Raw genomic sequence first — 18,789 nt, 5'->3', positions numbered from 1 at the left:
CCTGTGAGCCTCACCACAAGCTTGTAAGGTCAGTGCATACATGCCTGCCTCATTGCTGAGAGTCCCCAGACATACTAGTTATAGGAGCTGCTGTAAGGACCCAGAACTCATCCCAGCAATGACTGCAGGGAGATTAGCTCCCCTAATGAGTCTGCCTGCTCCTCTCTCTCTCTCTCTCTCTCTCTCTCTCTCTCTCTCTCTCTCTCTCTTTCTTTCTGTCTGTCTATCTGTCTATTTCTTTCTTTCCTTTCTTTCTTTCTCTCTTTCTTTCTTTCTTTCTTTCTTTCTTTCTTTCTTTCTTTCTTTCTTTCTTTCTTTCTTTCTTTCTTTGTTTTTAAGAGATGATTCCTCCAGAATGGAGGCAGAAGCCAGTCTGTATAAAATGGAATGTGGAAACTAATGTCCCCAAGGCTCTTAGATGGCTTTGGGCTGAACTAAGGGACTCTGAAGCCCCCTCTTGCATGTTGTACAGACCTCTTCAGGCAGACTGAGCCACAGAGGGGCAGCTGGTGGCCAAGGCAAGCAACACAGTCATCTCTTCCTTCCCCTCAGCCAAGCAGAGGCTCTGCAGGCTGCCTTTTTTGCCTCTGCCAGCCATTCAGAACCATTTCCCAGGAGCTGCATGTGTGCGTGTGTATGAGTGTGTATGTGTGTGCTGCACGTGTGTATGCGCGCTTTTCTTTGCCTGCTTTCATAAAGGTTGCAGGAGAAGCCCCGGGCTGGCCATTGTGAGGTAGCTGCGGTGGTGGACGATGCTCTCCAGGTGCTCTGCGCCTTTGTCTCTACGATTTTCAAAACCCCCTTTCAGCCCTGCTTCCCATTAATAACAGCACTGCTGGCCGCAGAGCCCAGCGGAGACCCGAGACAATGGAGCTATTGGAGCCCAGCTTGCAGCACACTGACGTCTTGCTGCAGTGTCTTATTGATTTTATTTTCCTGTTATGAAAACACCACCCCGCCAAGGCAGGCAAGGAAGTAACACTAGACGGGATCAGATATGGAGGATTATTCAGGCACACTTCCCCAGGCCAGCCAAATACATTCCTGTCCTGGGCACCAGGCCCTGGCCACTCTGAATTGGTGACCTCTATCCAGGACAGCCTGCTTGCCAGCCCTGCTGGCCACATCTGGCAGGCAATCATCAGGGCCAGCTGTTCGCCATCTGGAGAATGGTGGCCTCTGGCGCCAACAGCCAGGGCTCCAGGTGAGAGAGAGAAGCTGGTTCTGCAGGTCCATTTGATGGCTTCCATCCCTTCAGGGTGAGAGCCTTATAGCCAGTATTGAGCTGCTTCTGGGCATATAACCTAGGCTTCTGCCAGGTAAAAGACAGTGCCCATTGCTCTCTGAAGGGATGCCCTGCCTTGCCCTAGACACATAGAACCTGGTTTGCTCCAAAATAGCTCAGTAATTTGCTAGCCCTTCTCTCTAGCCAGACCCCAAACCACAGCCACATGAGAGGAAGAGAACAAGCCGCAGACAGAAAACCACAACTGGGAAAGGACTGAGCGAGGGGCCAACCGGTAGTGGGAGAAAGGACAAAAGTTCGGTCCTGCTAGGAAGGTCAGTTCCCATGGCATGTGACAGCAGAGAGACTGGGTGCCGTCTCCACTGTGAGCATCTCAGCCCAGCTTCATACCTGAGGCTTCAGGTAGGGTCTAGTTAGGGTCTGTGTTCTTTGGGTTGCTAGAGAAGTGTGTGCAGAGAATGGGTCGGACAGTAGCAGGGTAGCTGCCCATGGTGGTTTCTAGTGAGGGCACTGGGCGTCGACATAAGCTAGCTGTTTTCAACCTGTGGGCCGCTCCTTTCACAGGGGTCACATATCAGACATTCTGTATATCAGATATTTATAGTATGATTCATAACAGCAGCTAAATTATAGTTATGAGGCAGCAATGAAAGTAATTTTGTGGTTGGAGTTATCACAACACAGAGGACTGTATTAAAGGGCTGCAGCATTGGGAAGATTGAGAGCCACTGTTGATGGCAGAAGTGCCCCCTGTTGCTCTGGCCTTGCTGCTGCTAGCCCAGATACCTGTCCTCTAGCCTGTGTGTCTACCTCTATGCCTTGATCACATCAGTGGACACCCAGGCCAAACCCAGATGTCAGTCAGTAGTTTCCCTGGTCAACCAGCCAGGTCTTCGCCAAGCAGCCACTAAAGAGCTGTCTCTTGCCATCGGGGAAACCGTAGGTCCATATATAAACGAATGTGTAAGCATGCAAGTCATTGCCTCTCCCAGTGGAGTAACTGTAGAGTAGATAAAAGTAACTCAGTAGAGTAGATAAAATGAGACCTCATAGACTGTCTGGATTTTAATTCTAATCAACCTCTTGCTGAGTGATGCTGGACAAATTGCCTCACCCCTCTGGGCCTCTGTTCTAGGATTAGTGCCTGATTACCGAACTGACCACGAGGACCGTATGCGTAAAATTCTATGTAAAGTGCTCGGAATAGAACAGGTGCTGGCTGGTGGCTCATCCTCTAGACAATGAGGTCACCCCTTCACCTCTGCCATCAGGCCTTGAGCTTAGAAGAACAAGGCTGTCCTGCTGTAGGGAGAAGTGTTTACTTCATTATCACCTGGAAAAAAGATAGTGGAGGGATGTCTTCATATGAACCGCAAAAGCTGGAGCCCTGAGCAGGTGGGGGAGGAAATTGTTTGAGTGTTTGGGACTCAAGGTGACGCGGAAGTAAGACTGGAGCTAGGCGGTGAGAGGCTATGGAAGAGGGCAGCCTCTTGGCCCCAACCTGAAACTGAATCAGCACACGTGGCAAGCAGGTGGTGGAGACAGGATGTGAAAGCTTTGTGTCAGCCTAGCCAAAGGCTCTTTCCGCAAAGGAAAGTCCAGACCCCACCATCCCAGAAGGGGAGGGAAGCGGGGAGCAACAGTACAATCAAAGCAGGACTGAGTTCCCGCTGCCCTAAGTGTGTGAAGGCTGTTTGAAGTCACTGACCTCTCTCTGGGTGTAGAGGACCAGAGATACTACTTGGGGGCCAGGACCATCCCTAGGAACTCAAGCATGTTGACTCAGAGACAAGGGGCAGCTCTCGGGCCTCTGGAGACATCCTTTTTTATCAGACAGGAAGCAGGTTGAACATCCCAAGCTCTGGTGCTCAGGGCACCCTGCCACTCTCTGTGCCACAGGTCCAGTGCTAGGGTCTGTCCCTGCTCAGCCAGGACTGAGACTCTAGGCTCTTGTCTGAAAAGACATTTGTGCTCCCAGGGACTGGGTAGCAAGATGACAATTCTTTCTGTTGTGGCTACCTTCGGGCTTGATTTGACTTTTCTGTGCCTTCAGTTGCTCATGGCCTAAAGAATCCGTGCATATTTTGATGAAAGGCCAGTTGGGTAAGCATGGACTCCTGGGCTCCTGAGATACCAGGAGGGTCTAGCAGGCTATGCCCTCCCTCTCCCCAGCACACAGGTGTTACTCTCTAACCTCCAGGGCATGAGTCGCTGAGTTGCCAGAGCCGGAGGAAAGCTTTCTTGGAGACCACCTGTCCTACTTTTGCATCTAAGACTAGCGAAACTCAGAGAAAATACAGTGCAACTACTTCCCAAGACGGAACCAGCCTGAGCCAGCTCTCTCCACCCAAGGCTGCATCGCAGCATCCATTCACCATGGAAACCTCGATTGCTAGAGAATGACAGCAGCTTTGCTATCACCAGTCCAACTAGTGACCATCAATTCTGAGTCTGGGGCTAGAAAATGGGCGCTTTTGTTTCTCATGTCGTAGAAGGGGAGAATGTTAAGTCAAAGATCATGTCACCTCTCACTGCACAGCTGGCAAGAGCCTCTGGATTAAGCAGACCAGAATTGAATCCTGCCATTAACAAGTGACGCTTCAGTTTCTATGTCTACAAAATGAAAATGATAACAGTATCTTTAATACAAGGGTTATGTAAATTAATATGTGTAGCAAACTCTAGAAGGATATGTGCCACTGAGTAAGCATTCAGTCAAAGTTCATGTTAGGGCTGGGAAGATAGTTCAGTTGATAAAGTGCCTACTGTGGACCTGAGGTTCTTTAGCACCCACATAAAAAGCCAGGCATGCAGCACATGCCTGTGACCCCAGTGTTAGGTAGGCAAGGACAGGTGGATCCCAGGGCTTACTGGCCAGCTGGTCTAGACAAAGAATGCGCTTTAGGTTTGTTTGTGCGAATGGATGGGAGGCACCAATGCCCTGCAGTTGCTGCTGCATGAAATTTAAATTATTCTCAGCAAACCTGCCTGACAGGAAGGGGACGGCTTCATAAAATGCAGTTCTGTTACTGAAAGAATAAACTGGAGAATCCTCACAGATGCCTGCAAAATACGTATATGAGAGGCTCTTTTTTCCTTGTGGTCGGGGGCATTCAGGCTGAGACATTCCCATCATCCCTTGGAGCTCAGCCTTTGAACGTAAATCTGGCTAAGATGCGGTGAAGTAGCCTTTGCTGGAAGCCCGAGGAAAGTTTAGAGGGATGGGAAATCAGTGTTCAGAGCAGCAAGCACCTGGGGGTTGACATTTAGGAACACTGGAGGCTGTCAGGCGTGGAAACCACTCATAAAGAATGTGTCTGCCCAGGGGGGGGTGCACCTCAGCTTCCCAGGGAAGACTCCTCTTGAAGGGTATGACCTGAGGTCCCCATGGGCATCATGGGAGCAACCATTGAGCCTAATGTACAACCCCTGCTATCTAGGATCTGGGAATGATGATGGGGAAGCCTTTTCAGATCTCCTGCCCCTTGTACTCATGTTAGAAATCAAGGCTACAGAACAGCGTGCTTGGAAGAGAGGCTCCAGCCCTTTTCATAGTGCAGTTCCCAAGTGTGGGTGATTTTCAGCCCCAAGGCCGTGACTTGATCCACCAACAAGTAGTCTTGATTTCCCTCTTGATAAATTATCAGGTCAGATAAAGCATTGTGAGACAGCTTGCATGTGTTAGTACTGAGCTAATGGCTTTCTGCCTGCACCCTGAGTCACATTTACACTGTGGATTGTATCCTCATCGACTTAAAACCCATCTGTCAGTCACAAAGTGTGTACAGAAATGAGAAATGTCACCTCTCCAAAACACCCATTTCAAGGCTGCCTTTTGGAGAGGGCAAACCTGAGTGGTTTGAACTTCAGTTTTTGACTATATAAGAAGATGGTGTGTTTTACCACATTTCTAAAAGATAAACCACAAGTCTGGACAGAAGGCAGTGAGGAATTACAAAGAAAAGGCACAATGGACAGCAGTCGACAGGACGTACAACTTAGTTTTGCTGCATAGCAATGACCTTTAGACTTTGTGGCTTGTTCTCCTGACAACTTTGAGGGATAGCCACAGCTGGCTCGGCTGGGTTCCAGTTTCAAGGGTGTCCTACCAACACGTCTATGGCTAGTGACTGGTCAGGCAGGGCACGGCTGATGAGATTTCAGACACGCAGAAAGAACTATGCTGCTAAGGAACAGGCTGGTTCCTTGGTTCCTAGGGGACAGATTCTCCGCACCACTTCTATCTGTCTGGCTCAGCCTCTTTCACAGGGTGGTCTGGGGTTTCAAACACAGCAAGAAGGCAAGGCTAATGTGCAGGTGCTGTTCTGGCTTAGGCTTAGAGCTGAAAACCCATTAGCCAAAGCCAGAGGGAGAGACACCATGGAATCACGCTACTGTTACAAGCAGCGGACAAGACTTGTGATCACTTTCATGGTATAACCAAGGTCCCCAGCACATTTTTTTTTTGTTAACATAATATTTTTATTGATTCTTTGGGAATTTCACATCATAACACCCTGATCACTCACACTTCCCAGTCCTTCCATGTCTGCCCTACTACATATGTGACACAGACACCCCTGCCAAAATTAAAATTAGAAGAAATCCAATTTGTGTTATCTATATACCTACTGGGGCATGGTCAAACTCTCAGTGGCCAGCCCCTTAAATAGAGTTGAGTCCTCCCCCTTCCTTACTCCCACCAGAAGCTGTCAATATGAGAACTACATTTCGGTATTATTTTGTGGATGGGAGGGTTGTCACAGAAGCCTTCCTGTCGCTCTCAACTGCCCAACACATTTATTTAGGCACAGTTAAATGCCCTCTTGCTTCTGGTTCAGACTTTTGTGTCCCAGGCAGAAATCTAAGAATCTACTTAATACTCCTACCACCTAGGCTGAAATAGGGTATCAGGCTAAGACCCTCAGGACTTTGACATCCAATGTTACATCCCATCTACACAGGGCACTGTTGATGAGATTTCAGACACGCAGAAAGACTATGCTGCTAAGGAACAGGCTGGTGTGTTGGTTCCTAGGAGACAGACCTTGAAGGAGCATTTACCGCAAGAGGCCACAGCTGGGCCAATGTTTTGCCCCTTTTCCTGGAGGCCATATTTGACACAGTCACTGTCCCCAGAGTCAGAGATGCAGGGGTGCTTCTCTTCCCAGGACATGGACAAAGCTGGATGCTAACCTACAAAATTTGGGGGTGTTGATGTCATTACTGTTTTTGTTAGTTGGTTTCTTTTCTTTCTTCTTGGTTTTTGTTTATTGTTTTGTTTGTTTGCTTGCTTGCTTGCTTGCTTTCTAGCTTGTTTGATTGTTGAGATAGGGTCTCATTCTGAAACTCAGGCTAGCCTGAGGCTCACTGTGTTGTTCAGACTGGCCTCAAAGCCATGGCAGTTTTTTTGCCTCAGCCACCCAAGAGCTAAGAATTACAGGCATGTACCTCCATTCCTAGCCTGCTGATTTTAAATTAAAATAAAAAACACCCGAAGGAGATGCCCTTCACGTGCTTGTCCCCATGAAAACTCGCAGAGGGAAACATTCTTTCAGGAAGAATTGGGGAGGAGAGTGAAGTCAGGAAAGCGAGCTAGCAACGTGACACAAATGTTCAGCAGCCACAGATTCAGACAGTCTGGTGCCACTTTTCCCTGATAGAGTAGATCTGATACACAACACCCACCCCCCCAGACCCCTAGCAGGGCCCCTTCTTCCAGTAGGATTTTGGGAAGAGCATCTTTCAAGATCCACACAGATCTACTTCTTATTCAGCTCGCTTTTCTGTTTCGTTTAATTACGTTGCAATTAAACATGTTTTATCTCACTGTACAAGGACAGCATTTTAGCTACATTACGGGTCAGATGGGCTTTGGAGGACTAACCTGGAAGTCTCATCACCATTTGTCATGTTGGGTTTTTTCATAGGGAAACTATGTTGCAAACTCTAAAGAGCCAAAGCACAAATGAACTTGAAGAGCCCAGCTCATTTGTTACAGGGAGCTGTCTGCAGGGCCAGAAATAACCCAGGGAGACAAATCCAGGATGGCTTCCGACACTGAGGTGTCATTTCTTCTCCGCTGGCCCCACAGAGTCCCTCCATTCTGTGGAGGGGAAACATGGTGTGTTGACTTGTGTTGTGAGTTCACCTCTCTAGAATCCGTGGGTCAGAACTTCATTTTCCTCTGGTAAATAAGGAGCCCTGAGAACTGGGCATGGCATGTGGGCAGTGCATCAGGATGTACCACACACCCGTCCTCTGCTTCCTGGAGAAAGTAGGTGAATACTGTGTAACCCTCAGCACCATGAGGAGGAAGCTATGTAGCTGGGGCTGGAGCTAGATACGTATGTGGGAGGTAGAAACCAACCTGTCCCTGAGCCCCGACTTAAAATGCAATCTTCTGACTACTACCTACCTCTGGAAAACTGTGCCTACTGGACACCCACACCTGCTCTCGAGACTCCAATTGTCTTGAGCCACTCATTCACCTTGTCCCCCGACTCATGTCCTCTTTTGTTCTGGGGAGGCAGAGCACAGGTTAGCACAGGTTAGCTGTGTTTTCCATTGGCTATGCAAGGTAGGCCAGTACCCCTATGCTCAAGGTGAACATGTTGGACAAGAGGATCTAGCCAGAGTTCCCAGGGTATACAGGCCTGGGCCACGGCACTGGCATCTATCTGGTCATCCCTGCTAGTGTAGAAGAGCTTCAGACTTGAGTGAGGTTCACCTCACTGAGGACCAGACCGGCCAGAGCAGAAGCTCAGTTCTTGATCTACTACTTAGAGAATCCTGGCTTCAGGGCAGAAGTGGCCTCCTGGCAGGTGGAAGAGATAGAACTTGGGGGTGATATGGTGATAGGCTCAGGGGTGAGCAGAGCTAGAAACAGTTCCAAACCTGAGAAGGCACTGCCCTTGTCTGACTGAGGCAGATGTTGCTGGTCACCTGCCTAGCATTTGTTCTCTCTCCATCTTCCTTCCTAATGGAACTCCTTCAGGTTCAGCTTCTAATGCCTAGGTCTCACTCAGATCAACCAATTCTAGTCCCAGCTGGGACCACAATGACTCTGAAGTAGGTATGTGGTCCTATTGTTGCTGCCCATTATTGAGTTCTGAAAGAATCATGTGACCCAGTTCTGGCCAATAGATCCTGAGGGATTCTGGGAGAGCTTTTTTTTGCCTCTAAGGAAGAGTCTCAAGAAAAATAAAAAATAACTTCTACCTCTGGATCATGTCACTTCTGGATGTGATATCTTGGCTTGCTGTAGCCAACATACCATGAGCCCAAGGATGGAGCCAACACACAGGAAGGGAGAATGGCGGAAGCATTCCAGAAACCTGACACTAGAGCCATGCCTCAGGGGCTCTTGTATACATAGCCTAAGAAACAAATAGGTGGAAACAGCCATGGTAGGGGCGGCTCATAAGCAACAGTTAGTGTACATCCCTTCATCGCCCAGCCCTCACCTGGCTCCTGGGTCCCTAAAACAGCTGCAGCAGCCCCTGTGAGCACTCTCTCCCTATTATCCACCCATAAGTACTTACTGCTACATGCAGGAAGTTTGCTCTCAGATGCCTCTCACAGTGCCAACGGCCATAGCATGGGTTTGCTGCTCTCTTAACCACCCCCCCCCACACACACACACACCAGACTACAATTCCTTGACCCTATGCAGATCTCTCGCACCCCAGATCTCTCTTGCACTTGCTAGCCCTTCTTCTTAGAATCATAATCCCTTTGCTTGTCTACCCAGAAGATTTCTTATTCTTTCTACAACTGGCAGCCTAAGTGTGACGGTATCAGTGGTGGGAAAATTTGCTAGTTTTTCTCTCATTCCCGTAATGGTGTTGCTATGGTACTATTAGAATAACTATAGAATGCATGTCCTCTTGTCTCCTTGTTAAACATAAGCTCCAGGTGAAACTTGGCATATAGAGGTTCTCACCTGTTTGAGAACAGGATGAATAAATTTACTGTTGGGTGAGGGGGGATGGTTTTTTTTAACATCACCTTTACCTATCTGTTAATCAAAGGACTGTGGTGGAGCAGCCATCTTTCAAACAGAGAGTAGTTTCTGGGGATGCTCATGATGAGGGTAAAGAAGGCAGAACCACTTGCTGAACTGCTTGGCTCGGGGTGGGTACCTGCATTCAGATGATGAGGTGATGTTAGCAATGTGGATTTCATCCACACTGAAGCACCTCTATCGTCCATTTCTCCCAAAGCATGTAGGATCCTGAAGTTATAGCCTTCTCCTTTAAACACTTACATTTTCTTCTAATGGTTTCCTACTTGATCAGGGCTCACTGCAGCTTTTTAAATCTATAGATAGATAGATAGATAGATAGATAGATAGATAGATTGATTTGTGTGTGTGTGTGCGTGTGTAGGTGTGTGTGTATGTGTGGGTGTGCACATGCTAATGTGTGCACTCACATACATGTACATGTCTCTATATACATGCACTGTACATGTACAGAGATCAGAGGGCAACTTTGGGTGTCACTTCTTACCTTCTACCTTAAGCCATGCATTCTTGTTGTTCTCAGGGGCACATACCAGACCAGCTGCCCTGTGAGCTTCTCACCACAGGAGATTACAATTACAGATGTATTGTCATCGCATCTAGTTTTACATGTGTTCAGGAACAATGTGATTGAGTAACTCAAGACACTTGGAGCCTCGAGAGCAGGTGTGGGTGGCCAGTAGGTGGAGTTTCCCAGAGGTGGGTAGTAGCCAGCAGATGTGGGAGGACCAAAATAAGGATGGGATTCTGTGGTCCATTCCTGTACTATACTCCTGGATGCCAGCTACAACTCTCTTCAACTTGTCTGGTCAGGCTACACCTCTTCCTTATACACAACTCACACGCAGCAGCCTAGACACTGACCAGGTACAGGATACCTGGATGAAGTGTATGCGTGAGTGTGTGCGTGAGTGAATGTGTGTGTGTCTGTCTGTCTGTCTGTCTGTCTGTGTCAATATATACTTTGCTCAATATAAATGTTACTCAAGGCTAGCTGGCCAGATGTTATGCTCCTGGGCATCAGTATCTTGGTTCCACCATGAGTTAGTAGCATGGAATGTAGGGAAGCACTCCTGAGGAGTGGGCTTGAAGATGGACCAGCCTGGGGGTGGGGTAGCTTCCTGGGCAAGTGTGAGCTGGATGTCCTCCATGAGCAAGCTCCCTGACTCAGCAGGTGATGGTCCAGAGGAGGAAAAATCTCTCAGCTCCTCCATTTACTCTTCCCCAGCCATAGCCACTCAAGAGGTACTTGGCTTCCATTCATAGTGAACAGTAGGAAACCAGGCCATGAATCAGGAGTGTTTGGAAGAGTGCTGGAGTCATCAAAGACTAAAGGACTATGTTCAGAGTCAGGACCTTCAGCACTGCCAAGGGTCTCAGCAGTACTGGGGAGTGGGGGCGTGGCTACAACCTCCTCATCTTCAAGAGGCTCCCTGGAAGTGAGCATATTGACCACAAGCTCTTACAAACCATCTTCGGAGCTAATTAAGAGTGCCACCCTACCAGCCAAGTCTCAAAATGTGCCTACAGGTTTGTTCCATTGTCATCTTGTCTGTCATAGGTGTTTGAATGATTGCTATGAGCTAGCCACCGTTCTCAGATTTTGCCTTTTGTCACTGTGTCCTCACAACTATATGAGGTCAGTGCCATAACTGTTCTTACATAATCTCTGGGATGTCACTTGATATCCAGAGTTACATGGCCAGCAAGGGGACACCAAGACCTCCATATCTGAGTCCTGCATTTGAGGTCCAGATACAAGGACGACTCTGCTTAGGGTAGACTCTTCCTGTGTTCTGATGATGAGAAGAGGGAGTGAATAAGGGAAGATACGATATCCAGGTGCTAGAACCTTGCCTTCTACCCAGCACATTTATCCCCACACCCAGCCAGGAATACCTAACCTGGCAAAGGAACCAACTTCCTGCCCCACCATCACCTCCTCCGTCAGAAATATGCTGAGGGTGTGCTTTCCGTTCCCTCAAAATATTAGGCTGAGGAAATTATATTGGGCAAAATATATTGCGCCCGTAATTCATATTAATGGGAATTCAATAGTGGCAACTTGTCATCTGCTAAGATTAGGGGAGAATGTTGAGAATATTGTGTTATAAAGGCATTAAAGCACATCGTGAATTAGACTTCATTACGGCGCATCGTGTTCCTTGTAAATAATTGAGGAAGTTAACCGGTGTTCGAAATTTGGGATGATCCATTTTTGAGACCCCAGCCGTTTCCCCCACCAGGTTGACAATGTCTGTTAATCTGACGGTCCTGCAGGGAAGATGTGCACCTGGCAGGTCTGCGGCCTCTGCAGAATGAGCGTTTAGCTTCCTCCCCACAGAAATTAGTAACTGCCACATCCAACACTGTTTCTCTTGCCAAATCTTCCCAAGTCCAGATATCCCATGTCCCTTGTCTCCCATCCTAGAACAATATTAATTTCACGGTTGGCATCCAGGTGGGCTCTGGGAGTATCACAGAGTTAGCAGCTGCCTCCCCACCACATGCACACCTCTGGGCCCATGAGTTACAAAGACTTGAGATCCAACAAGCCCACAGGCAGGCTATCAATCATAAACCAGCAGCTTTGGTGGGTGGACTCTGGCTGGCCAATACCCATTTTCAGTTGTTCCCCAGCCCGGCTATCCCTGCCTGCTAAACCACTGCTGTCTGTGTTTCTGCACTAAAATCCCACAGGCTCTGACTAAAAGGTGGCCTGGAGTTTCTCAAGATGCTCCACTGGGATTCTCAAGTTAAGCTCAGGCTCCATAAAAGATACCACATGACTTCATAAAGGATAAGCCTAGCTCCAAGGATGGGAGCAGATTCTATCATTTATTATCAAGTCCAAGAACTTGGCTTGGAACAGAGGTTTTAGAGGTTTTCCATGGACAACCTGTGTGGAGATTAGGAGAGGAAGTCACAAGTATGTGCTCATCACAGCCTTTGGCTTTGTTCAGAATACACTCTGTGGTTGACACTCTCATCCAGGGACTCTAAGAGATCCTAGGTCTACTCTGAAACAGCAGAGGAGGAGGAGGAAGAGGGGGAGGAGGAGGAGGAGGAAGAGGAGGGGGGAGGAGGAAGAGGAGGAGGAGGAGGAGAGGCTGATGCCTGGAAGGCAGACAGGTCCAACAAGTTATGTGTAGACACAGCATGAAAGGATCAGTTGGTTAGCTCACCACAAGAGCCAGTCCCAGAAGGAATACCAATCACACACTAGTTGCAAACGTAATTAGCACACTTCTATCTACACAGTGATGGGTTAGCAGCCCTGACCAATCAGATGACCCAAGTCTGAATACTCATTCCTCTGCATCCTGTGTGACTTGAACCTGTTAATGTCCTCTCTCAGCTGCTTAGTTTCCTATCCTCTATAAAATGAAGTCACAGTCCCGTCGGTTCTGTTGAGTTGCAGGGTTTCTTACGTAATGTAAAGCTGTGACAATGGTGTCTAGGATGTACTCTGTACTCTGTTATTTTTGACCATGGCCTTCTTGGTGTGACCTTCTCCTCTCTACTCATCTGTCTTCCTCCAGAATGTAGGTCCTTGAGACGAAAGACCTTGTCTTCCTAGGTTTTTGAATTGCTCATACCTCACTCTTGCCTGTTGTGTGCTCAGTAAATATGTGTTGAATGATCAATTGAATTGTGGGTAGAAGGTGTAGTCATGGAAATCCATTCGGCTCACACACACACACACACAAATAGCTATGTCCTCTGCAATCATATTCAGCCTTTCCCAATTGGTGGTCTCATTTCTGAGCAGCTCCATGGCTGCTTCCCGTTCTCCCTGTGACATGGTAGTGGCAGCCAATTTTCTGCAGATAAGTCAGATCCATACTGGAATGCGCATACTACCTCCCTGATTAAAGAAATCCCAATCTAAGGCATTTTGCAAAGCAGCTGCTATGCTTCCATGAAATGAAAGATCACCCACTCTCTCCCCACATTTCAAATCCAGAACCTGTGTCCTCGATAATCCTGAGTTCTGACCCATGTTCTCTGTTAGTGGTTGTGATTATAGTAGTGTGTTCTTCTTTTCTTCTATCTTGTTATGTAAAAGCATTTACCAAGACAGGTATTGTGTCAAGAGCTTTATACATTTTTATCTGAGATCTTACAACAAACCATGTGGTAAGGCCGTCATTAACTCTGGGAACAGAGTCTCAGAAAGCCTGGGAGCTTATTCAGTGTTGTAGTTTACACAGTGTGGGACATGAAGTTTGAACTCAGAGTAAGTCCCTCAAACCCCTTTTCCCTGAGGAAAGGTAAAATGACCAGAGTCCAGTTCTGTGTCTCATCCTACATTACGGTTTCCTACTGTGTGCCTGACTCAGTCCAGGCCTGACTACCCATCTGGCTATGTAATCTGGAAGGCATCTCCCTTTGCCTCCTCCCTCTTCCTCTCCTCCCTCACTACTCTCCATCCACTATCAAAGGACAGCCTCCCACTGTTTCAGCAGTGTGTCGTCCATTCCTTTTCTTCTGCTGCATAGCTCAGGTCCCCACTGCATCTCACCAGAGGGACAGAGAAAGTCTCCCAGATTCCTGTCTTCCATCATTCTTCTTTATATCCCAATTAATATATTGTATTGACATCCCCGAGCCTTGTCTCTCACCTCTACACAGGTGCATGCACACACACACATACACACAGTCCCAGCTGGGCATCAGTTGCACACATCGCTCTTGGCACAGGTTGAACTGTAGCAAACATGGCTAATAGAAAGGTGTGAGGCAGAGCATATGCCAAGAAGAACACAGGCCATTAGGTTGGGAAGCCTGGGGTGCCTGCCATTGGTTAGATGCTTCCCCATCCTGTGGCTTTATCTTGCTCATCTCTAAACTGAGAACAGCAAAACACGACCTCTCAGGAAGTTTGGGTGTGTTCAAGAAGTGCCAAGCAAAAAGTCTAGTGTGTCATTGAGCCAACAGTAAGTAGACAGTGGCTGTTGGTGCTGCTAGTGACTGTATATGAGCTGCGAGGCTTACCGTATGGATACATTCCTTTGAAAAGCAGACATCCGAGAAGATGAAAGGTGACAACATTCAATGACTTGCTGGTTTTTCCTGTTCTTAGGATGGCATCTTTTGTGCTGTGATACATCCTGACCCAGCTTTGGCCCTTGCTATGGCTGATCCTCACTGTGGCCTTTACCTCCCAGATCACCCTGTTTTCCCTTCCACCGTCTTGGATCCTTTATTTTTTTATTTTATTATTTTATGATTTCAACCAACCTGCATATTTACGTCATTTAGCAGGTTCTCACAACTGACCTGTTTGAGTGAGGCTTGCATGAAATCATCTTTAACAATAAAGAATGACTTCATTTATAACAAGGAGACACTTCACACAGTGGGGATGCACACACGCACACACCTACGGTGCCAACAAAGCATGGAGCTGTTCCTTGGTGCCAACGGCCTTGCCCAGGAACAATGCTGCCTCTTCTGCCTCTCCCTCCAGCCTTCCCACTCCTGAAGTTTGTTCATCCAAGCAGTCCACAAAATGAGGAAGAAAAATCTTTTTAGACTGGAAAAATAGGGCTGCTGCTGTTTTATGGTAGGGTGGTTTATGGTTTTCAAACATTTTAATTAGTTTCATTTTTTAATATAAATGCACCCTGGTGTTTTGTGCAGGAAGGGCACCGTTCTTAAAGTCTCTGAAATAAAGTAGGGAAGTGATGGATGGGCTATTAAAGCGTCACACTCAGATGTGTTATTATTATTATTGTTATTTAACATTTCTAAGCCCCAGCACTGAGCTAAGAGTAGGTGCGAGGGCCCAAGGTTCCTACAGTTCAGGGAATGGAGAGAGAGTTTGGTGGGCTGGCAACAGCTTTGTCAGCTGCCTGGGTTGTTTCCCACCATGGGGAGCTTCTTGGAAAGCCATGCTGACGGCGAAAGGTCTTCACTCCATGTTACGTAAGTCTCCACCTCACTTGTGAGTTTCCTGAGGTTTCTCAGTGCCCGATCTCACTCAGAAAAAGTACAAGGCCCCTCCCAAAGAGATTTGACTCTTCTCTCTACTGTTTGAATGAATGACAAAGCAGAGTGTAGCTACTCTCCATGTTGTGAATAGCTACATTGTAGTAGATTAAATATACCCCTCAAGTTTTATACACTTAGGTTCTTTAGCCGTGACCTTAGTACACCTACCCTGCTCTCCTGGCTCAATGGTCAGGTCCATCTTCCTCTTAGCTTTGAAAACCCTCCCCTCTCTCATTCTCTCCATCTCTTGCTCTCCCCCTGCCCCCAAGAGCTGTCCATCACCTATCAAAGGGCCACTTTCAGATATTTCTGCTAGAGCTGGGGTGTGGTCTAATGCAAGGATAGGCTTTCTTAAAAAATACAAGTGGGTTGATTTTGCAGCTGATGGAAGGTGCCATGTAAAGCCAGAGGCAGAGATTGGAGTGGAGCCATCAAAAGTCCAGGAACTTCATATCCCACATCCAGGGGGTTACCAGAAGGAGAGCATTCTCCCAGGAATCTAGTCTAGCCAACTCCTTGACTTTGGACTTCTGGTCCCAAAGCCATAAGAGAAGGAACCTCTGCTCTTTGTGGTGCCCAGTCTGTGGTCCTTCATTGCCCAAGGTCCTCCTGAGTGGGCTGTGAGTTCAAGCTCAGAGCAGATGACCTGCAGGCCTTCCCACCACTGTGTGGAAAGGAAACGCCTTCAACCTTTCTCTCCACGTAGAACGTTTCACTGGCTTCCTACAGACCTGTGTGCCTGCTTCTGGAACACATGGACTCCAGTTTGGCAGCCTTCCAAAGTGCAATTAAAACAGAAATCAGTACCACTAGCGAATACCCCTCGCTACCCACAGCAGTGTCCCTCAGGAAATGCCGAGGGCTTGGACACCACCTCTATGTGTACAGAGTCTGCAAAAGGGTACGGAGTGGGGAGTCAGAGGTGAGACTTCCTCACGACCTCCATTTACAGCAAGCCCTCAGTGGGATTTCTTGCTGTATCAGAGAAAGAAAGTGAACATGGCTAGTCTCTGATGCCCATTCAGATTGGGGGAGCCACCAAGGAAGTTCTTGAAATCAAACACCAGGCAGGCCAAACAAAAACTACAAATACTCACCATTTACTTCTTGTTACCACAGTCATTCACAGGGACATTCTCTTTGTCACCATCTCTGCTTCTCTATAACACTGGAATGAATATGTGGTGGGGGGGGGGGGCGGGCGGGGGGGTGAATTTGTGAACGTGACACTCCTCCTGTTAGAGTTTGTCCCTCAGCGGGCTGTTTCCAGATGCTCACTGCACAGTTACCACAGGAAGTATGTCCATGATCCAGAGTGAGCCCTCTGTGGTGCCAAAGGCCTTGGCATACCCACACACCTGCCTAGAGGAAACTGGACCCAAATGTCAGCCAAGGCTTACGGGCCTGTGACAGAAGATGTGGGATCCCAAGCAGACTTCTGTGGACCCCTAGCATCTGTGATGAGGCTTTACCCAGTAGCCCTGAAGTCTAGGCATGGAATTAGACTGCAGTTGACTTGTTTACTCAGCTGCTACTGCTGAACCCAGTGCCATAGTAGGGCAACCGTCATCACCACTCAAAGGGTATTTGTTCTTTAGTCACTCAGGGATAGCCAGCAGAGCTGTGCACAGTGTCCTGGAGGAGGGCATCACTTGCACACACACACCTGCTTTGCCCACTAGGGGTTAGAATGCAGAAGCCCTGGGTATAAGGAGGCCTGCATTTACATAGCATTGGCGCTTCTCGGTGTACACACTAATAATGTAAGGACTGGAAGTGATGTAATGACTTGAGTTTCTTTGGGGGAAGACATGGACAGTGAAGTTTGTCCAAATCTTTGTGATATTAATTCCAAGCTGATCAAACTGAAGCAAAGCTTTCAGTGTACTGTGGGCAGCGAGGCCAGAGGAGTTACTAGGGTAGGGGATAGATAAGAGTATGAGAAAGGAGCATTTGTCTAGAAAGTGGACTAGGGACCTGCTTCAGTCAATAATGGATTTGCCTTGCAAGGGTGTGGACCTGAGGAGTTAGGTCCCCAGAACCCACATTAGGAAAAAAAAAAAAAAAAACATGGTGGCACACACCTATGACCCTAAGCACCAGAGATGAGAAACAGGAAAACAGGAAGAACAATCTCTGGGGCTTAGGTTCTAGCTACCTTCACCTACCTGGCAAGATCCAGGCCAATGAGGCCTTCTGTCTCCAAAACCTGAGGTAGTTTTCTGACATGCACATGCATGCTTACACATATATGTGCCCCTGCATGCATTCATGTGCACTCGTGTGCACACATGCACATCCAATATACACCCCAACACATATGCACACAACAATACACACACACACACAGACCCCAACACATACACACTACCATCACCAAAAAGGTTATTCCCAACCTTTGAAACAATGCAATTAAGCCTGGTACCAAGGTCCACAAAGAATATGACCATGACAGGAATATACATGTCCCAAAGATACCAAGCAGGTCCACAAGCAAAGCTCAAGAAGGAGGGAATAACTGGGCTTAGTCGGCCTAGTGGGCGAGCAGCTGCTGTGGGAGAGGAGCCCGGAAAGGTCAGGGCGGTCCTCCCAAGCGCGTGCTCGGTAACATGGCAGATGAGTTGGGCGTAAGGAGATAGATGGCAGGAAGCAGAATCCCTTCCTGAAAGATTCTTGGAGTCTAGTGGTGAGAGCTGCAGCTCACTGCTAACCAGGAGATTTATGTGACAAGATTATCGATGGTATTAAGCACATTTAGAAGAGAGGATTAGACCTACTTCTGGGTCACTTCGATGCCACCAAGCCCCGGTCTGGCCAGTGTGTTAACAGATGGATTGCCGGCTGCAAGCTGCTGGCTGCATGAGGTGAGGCTAAGCATGTGCACAGACACAGGAAGGGAGCGGCTCAAAGGAGTTCAAGGCCTGGGTAGGAGGAGCTAGCTAAGTTCAAACCCCAGGGAAGGAGCTAGCCTTGTTCTAGGTCTCTGTCTCTTCCACTCCTCCCTTTCTTCTCCCCAGCTCCTCACTCCTTACCCCACCCCTGCCTGCCTGCCTACCTGCCTGCCTGCCTGCCCAGATTTTTGGCTTAGTGAACTCCCGCGCCAAGGGGAGGGGCCCATATGTAAGAGAGAACAAAGTGCTGGGGGGCGGGGGGAGGGGCGGCATTTGGGAGGCTTCAAGGGGCGACAGGAAGGAGACAATGCCAAGCCACCATCCACCCTCCCAGAAATGAACTTCTAAGCAATCGCAGCCTCTACTGGGGAGGCAGAGTGGCTTTGCCATGGGAAAGAGGAAAGAGTTTAAAATTAGACCAAGCAGAGCTCGAGAGGATATGCTGCCGAGAGCCGTGCCTGGTGGCCTTCGGAGGCAAGGACTGACATGTGAGCCCCACAGGCTTCTTCAACCTTTGGGCTAGCTAAGAGACAGAACTTTGTGGGACAGGATGGGGACAACTGACCTTTCTAGGGACACTCCCTCTCGCCCTAACAACACAGGCTTGGGGACTGCTGGGAGAACTCATG

The 18,789-nt window shown here is 48.1% G+C and overlaps 1 protein-coding gene across 6 annotated transcripts in view; it reads left to right on the top strand.

The window, feature by feature from the left end:
- The window catches only part of Klhl29 (kelch like family member 29), a 300,571-nt gene that overhangs the window by 166,430 nt on the left and 115,352 nt on the right, over positions 1–18,789 (top strand). The window lies entirely within an intron of this gene.

The sequence above is a fragment of the Mus caroli genome, unplaced genomic scaffold, assembly GCF_978045245.1.
Source record: "Mus caroli unplaced genomic scaffold, Mus_caroli_1 scaffold_14, whole genome shotgun sequence".
NCBI classification, from domain to species: Eukaryota; Metazoa; Chordata; class Mammalia; order Rodentia; family Muridae; genus Mus; species Mus caroli.
Note: the sequence above shows the minus strand (reverse complement) of the source record. Positions and strands in the feature narration are given on the sequence as shown.